This window comes from Octopus bimaculoides, chromosome 4 (genome assembly GCF_001194135.2).
Source record: "Octopus bimaculoides isolate UCB-OBI-ISO-001 chromosome 4, ASM119413v2, whole genome shotgun sequence".
In the NCBI taxonomy this organism is placed as follows: Eukaryota; Metazoa; Mollusca; class Cephalopoda; order Octopoda; family Octopodidae; genus Octopus; species Octopus bimaculoides.
Window position 1 is genome coordinate 14,652,135 of NC_068984.1, and position 6,609 is coordinate 14,658,743.

The 6,609-nt window shown below is 37.9% G+C and overlaps 1 long non-coding RNA gene across 1 annotated transcript in view; it reads left to right on the top strand.

Moving 5' to 3' along the window:
* LOC106876349 (uncharacterized) overlaps window positions 1-6,609 on the top strand; it is a 284,852-nt gene that overhangs the window by 172,491 nt on the left and 105,752 nt on the right. The gene's annotated exons all lie outside the window — the stretch shown is intronic.

Sequence of the window (6,609 nt, forward strand, 5' to 3'; positions counted from 1 at the left end):
GAGGGAGCAGAGCTGTCTTACGTTGGGCAGTTTCCTTCGAAATAAGATGGTAAAGAACCGAAACGAATTCCACTAGGTTTTACGTCCGATTCTCTGACGAGTGTCCTACCATTCCATTTGTTTCGCTTTCTAGTCCAAAGTCAACCCTCCCTGATCAGACCTCAGTCGAAAAACTATTAACAGATATGGACATTCACCATTTTTTTTTTTTTTCCTTTTTGGCTGAAATGGCGTCATATACAGCGCTTTTTTTGACTAAATTATCAAATGTATCTTTTTTGCTTTTTAAGACGGAAAAGTAATTTGATTCGAGACATGACTTCTGTTTCTTGTAGGTCGAGCAGACACATATAGATTGCTTGGTTGTATCAACGATGATATGTTATTCCCCACAGCAAAAAAGCTGAAACAATGGAATGAATTAGAGTATTCTTTCGCATAAAAGAGTGATATCAGTGAGTGGGGGAGAGGGGAGATAACTATGGAAAGCGATTGGGGAAACGACAAAGGTTAAAGCATGGCTTTGGTAAGATTTCTATTATTTTAAGGCGGCGAATGGCAGAAACGTTAGCACGCCGGGCGAAATGCTTAGCGATGTTTCGTCTGTCTTTACATTCTGAGTCCAAATTCCGCCGAGGTCGACTTTGCCTTTCATCCTTTTGGGGTCGATAAATTAAGTACCAGCTGTGTACTGGGTCGATCTAATCGACTGCCCCCTTCCCAAATATTTCGGGCCTTGTGCCTAGAGTAGAAAAGAAAACGTTTCTATTATTTTTGTTCAGTATCTTGTTTGCTTGTTTGTTTGTTTCGAATTTGTGTTTCCGTTTTGTTTTTAATTAATTAATTCATTTATTTATTTATTTATTTACTTCTTTTGCTATTGCTATAAAGCAATATCATTTAATTTCACCTGGTCACCTTGTTTTTGTCTGGAGGAGTAACCAATAGCAACCAGATTTAGCAGATGTAGTCAACAGAGTTCCACAGACATTCACACGCACACACGTGTGCTTGTGTCTGTGTATATATATATGTGCATACATACACACACACAGAAACATATATATAGTAGTCTTTTTACACTTGTATATTTCTTTAAGTTATTTTCTCCACAATTTTTATGCTCACACGCGTGTATGCATACATACATGCATACACTCATGCAGACTTGGATTTCTGCACCATCTCACTATAGATATATATTTTGGCATTTATTTACAAAGAGCAATTTATCACAATGCATACCTAACCTACCTTACTTAAGTTGCATTGTTAACGTCCAGAAGCTGCAGCAGATCTACTATACTCTCTCACCAATGCCATGTGATCTCGAACGGCGTCTCTTGTTCTTGTATTAATTCCCTCAACATTCCTATTCACTGGTGTGGTTAGATCTGCCAAAAGATTCGTTGCATTGAATGTCTGTATATGTATGTCTCTGAGCAGGAGAACGATATACAGATATATGCACATGCACGCAATTATGCATATATATATATATATATATGTATATATATATATGAATCATTCTACAATTATATACATAATTATAACAAGGGATCAGCTATGTGCATCGCCACGAACTGAAATAGAAATAGACGCTAATGTCTTTTTTTACTACCATATATATATGTGGATCAAAACAGTTTGATTCAAATTCGCTCAAGAACACCAACGAATTTGAATCAGTCTATTTTGATCCATACATCAAACTCCCAGTAAATTGGTTGAGTGCCCTTCTTTCGTTTGTCCACTCACCCGTGTGTGTATATATATATATATATATACATATATATATATATATATATATATATATATTTTATCCTTATATATATGTCCGTGGAAAGTGACATATCAAGAGACCAACACATGCAATACAACCTCAACCAAGCATTGTAGTCCTTTATGCTCAATGGTATTACTCGTCTGTTGCCTGGTTGGAAATTGATTTTGAACAAATGCACTAGGGCTGAGTAGCAGATGGTGAAATTCGTGACAAAACGGTCTCTTTCATTTGTCGCAAAAAAAAATTCAACAAAATCTAGGCTAGGCCCACATCTGGGGGTCCATCACTGAAAAACCCACTCAAAATTCTTGCAGGCATAAACCTGCAATGAGAAAGTAGTTATGCCTCATATTTTTTTCTACACTAGGCAAAAGGCCCGAAATTTTGAGTGGGGGACCAGTAGATTAGATCGACCCCAGTACGCAACTGGTACTTAATTTATCGACTTCCAAAGGATGAAAAGCAAAGTCGACCTCGTCGGAGTTGTAGTTATGCCTGATATTGTGTTGACAGTCACCGTGTATGGATGAACAAACGAACTAAAACAGCTTTCAACACATATCGCTGGGGTTATACATATTAGACGAAGCACTGTTATTCCTGCGAAAACCTTAATCTTCTGCTTTGAGGCATTATTGTTTTTCCCATATTCAAAAGATTGCGCGGGACGCGACAAAGCATATTAAAGAAAAAAGTTCAACCGGAAGTGACTTAGCTCGGTCGGAAATTGTAACCGTATCCCTCGACAGCAGAGCAATAGCTCCATCTTTCCTTTGAAATGGCTTGGTAAGATAATTACTAGTTATTTAACAAAAAAAGAAGCTGAAGTTCCAGGAAACAGAAGGTGAGGTTCTGTGCAGCTAAAAATTGATTAATAAAGATTTTGTAAATCTCGAAATGTTCATATACTGTATGCAGAATAGTATTTTAACGTTTGGTGGGCTAACAGCAAACCTTTTATCTGAGAGAGAAATTGGAGACAATTTTTAAAGAAGTAATCTACAAAGTATCCATTATCTGTACAACTTCCACAACTTGTATCTATTTACAGCGTGCAAACCAATGGATCCCATGTAGAACTGCTCTGATGTTTCTAATAAGACTCTTTGTTTGCCTATGTTTTCCAATAACTCTGTTGAATTATCCTTATTTTCATATTCTTCTTCTGAATTTTTCAAATTCTAAAAGTAGTTTAAGGGCGCCCTGTATATTGAGTAAAGCCTACTGCTGCCTGTCTTCTAGTAGCCATACACGTTCTTTTTAATTCAAATTATCAACTAAACGATTATCTCTAGGGATCTGTTATATAATGCGTAACTGGCTGAAATTGTGCGATTGTAAACCATAAGACCGCATATCACATTTATTGTTGTGCAGTGTTTGTTGCCCTCGGTATGTTAGGTTATATTGTTGTATATTACGTTATATTGTTATATTGTCGGTATATTTGGTTATATTACAAGGTTACTACAAAAACCACACACTGTTGAAGTATATCAATAGTGTGAAGAAACATTTGAAGGGACTGTTGTTTGTTTTCTAACACGCTTGCTCTCGCGCCTCTCATTCTTCGTTACCTCTTCCCTAATCTCGCTCCTCCCATTCTCGTTCCTCTTCATCGCACACTTTCCAATGTTGCCCCTCCTACTTCCGTTTCTCTCAACCACACTCCTCCTACTCTTGTTCCTCCCACTCTCACTCCTCTCGCAGTTTTGTTCTTCCGTTCCTCTCTCTCTCTCTCCCTCTATTTATGCCTATTTCTTTCAGTGCACACGTGTATGTGTGTGCATATATGTGCGCATGCGTGTATGTAGACCTTTGGAAACGGTAGAAAATCTCGCTTGGTTCAACTTTGCCTTTCATTTTCATCTCCAAACGTGGTCGCTCGACGTACTAGAAACTGCAGCCAAATATACTTCAAACAACACTCTAGCTACCATCTTTAAAATAAAAAGGATCCCAGATTATATTATAACTGAACGAAGAGATAGTATAGTCGTTAGTTGGAATACCTTTGTTCACAGGCCTGCTAACTCGGGGCTAAACATCTCTGTTTAATATCCACCAATGGAAACTTCTGAATTTTCCGTGAGACCGTCGATATGCACTTAGAAATTTCCAATCCAAGGTGCATACCCGGACAATGTTTTTATAGAAAACGCGCAGTAGTCTTTGCATGCGGGTAGCTTTTCTCTCCGTCACTAATGTCGCCCAAGACAAAAACAAAAACAAAAATGGCGACCGATACAACTAAGAACCAATTTCGTTGCCATCAGAACACAAAGAACCGGAACAAATGCCGCAAGGCATCTCTTCCGATATCTTCAAAATTCTACCAATTTACTACGTTGGGTTATTACTCTTAATTATCAACCACGGAAGGGAAATAATGAAAGACAAAGTTAACTTCAATGGGATTTGAACTCAGTGAGCCTAGAACCGGAATACACACCACAAGGCATTCTATTCGACACCTTAATGACTCAGCAACATCGTTGCCCGAATGAATTTGTCGATTTCAATTAATCGAAAACACAACTTCGCTGTTATAATGAATAAATACACGCTTACACAACACAGCCTCGATATTACGATCAACATACCTACACTTCACCGTCATGATGGAGCACTCGAATAGGTTTCATTATGTTAAAACTTTCGATTACGTCTTCGATGTTGTTCCATTGTTTAGCTGGTTTAAAACGCAATACTCAAACATGTTTCATTGTTAAAAATATCGATTATGTCTTCGATGACGTTCCATAGTTTAACAAGTTTAAACCATAACGCTCTAACGTGTTAATGCTAAAAGTGTCAATTATGTCTACGATGTCGTTCCTTAGTTTAGCTTGTTCAAATTGTAAAACTCAAATGTTCTTTATAATGTTAAAAAAGAAATGATTATATCTACGATGTCTTTCCATAAGAATTCGTAACACTCGAATACGTGTCGTGACAAGCGAGCACAAATCGTCCATTTTGTGTGGTAAGCAGACATTGCAGAACATTGTACTAAAAGCTTAGCAGTATTATTTTTCTATTCTTCTCGTTATTGTATTACCACAAATCGGCCCTTTTTAAACAGTCATATGATCAAAACCAGTTGTATTTTTTTGCAGCAGTAATCTATCCCGGACAACATTATCCATTCTGTCCTTCTTATTTTTAAGACAGCAGCGTGTTGTTCTAGAGAGAATTGGCGGCTGTTTTTACTATTTCGAACAAATCAATCAAGAGTTGTAGCCTCGTAGTAATTCAAAAATGCCTGATTCACACTTGGGTCAATTATTGAAGTACCAGTAATATAGTGACCCTCGTTTCAATATACTATACAATCTCCTTCATAAATTTTTATTTTATATCACTTGTATCACTTAGTTAAAACTCTGTGGATGCTGGACCCTGATGCAGAGGATGAGACAATGTTCCCGCAAGGTCCCCGTAAACAGTTCCCACAGGGTGGGGATGATGTTTCACATCTAAGAATGGCATGAGCTACCGGTCTCTTTGCCGAACCACGAAGTTTACGGAAACGTAAACACACCAACATCGGTTGTCAAGCGATGATGGTGATGGTGGACAAACTCAGACACACACACACACACACACACACACACACACACACACACATATATATATATATATATATATATATATATATATATATACGACAGGCTTCTTTCAGTTTCCGTCTACCAAATGCACTCACAAGGCTTTGGTCGGTAGAAGACACTTCCCCAAGGTGTCATGCAGTGGGACTGAACACAGAACCATGTGGTCGGTAAGCAAGCTACTCACCACACAGCATTTTTCCCGGCGTGCTAATATTTCTTATTTCTTTATTGCCCACAAGGGGATAAACAGAGAGGGGACAAACAAGGACAGACAAACGGATTAAGTCGATTACATCGACCTCATTGCGTAACTGGTACTTAATTTATCGACACCGAATGGATGAAAGGCAAAGTCGACCTCGGCGGAATTTGAACTCAGAACGTAACAACAGACGAAATACCTCTAAGCATTTCGCCCGGCGTGCTAACGTTTCTGCCAGCTCGCCGCCTTAACCCCGCTGTGATATTGTTACTGTTCAAGTTTAACACGATTGCCAAAGAGAACAAGTTCTAACTACGTTGTGATCGATAGGAAATTTTAAAAGAAGCGTTAATGGCATTTATTAACACTTTTATGTCTCTAATGAAGAAATACGTGTACTATTAGAAATATATAATTAAAAGGCAGCTGAAAGCAATTATTTTTTTAATATTAACTTTCACATCAAATCTGAAAGATGTAATCGACTGAAAAATAATTGAATCTAAATTATGTCGATTACTTTGGTCTTATGACTGACCTTGTTGAACTTGCTCGGTCTCGAGACATCTTTCTTGTTATTAAACAGATTCTGTTAAATACTCTTTACTACACACACGAGGAAATATCGAATGGAAATGGCTGTCAATTTACCGTTACTGCTGTTGTTGTTGTTGTTGTTGTTGCTGCTACTGTTGCTACTGCTGCTAATGGTGATGGTGGTGTTTTGGTGTTGTTGTTTGGCCTCCGGGGTCAGTTCTGATCGAGCAAGCTTATGATTAAAAGATTTCTGACCGTAACTAAATTGTATTTTATTGAGCTAAAAATATACGGTGCGCTTAAAATCGATAGTGCAAAAATAAGGGACATTTAGCGGCTATTTCTAGTAGGTCGAGGGATCACGTACGGGCTTTCCCATAGGCTCACATTGACTCTCATCGGTTAGCAGCTATCAAGTTGAAAATATTGGTGTTAATGTTGTAGTAGTAGTAGTAGTAGTAGTAGTAGTA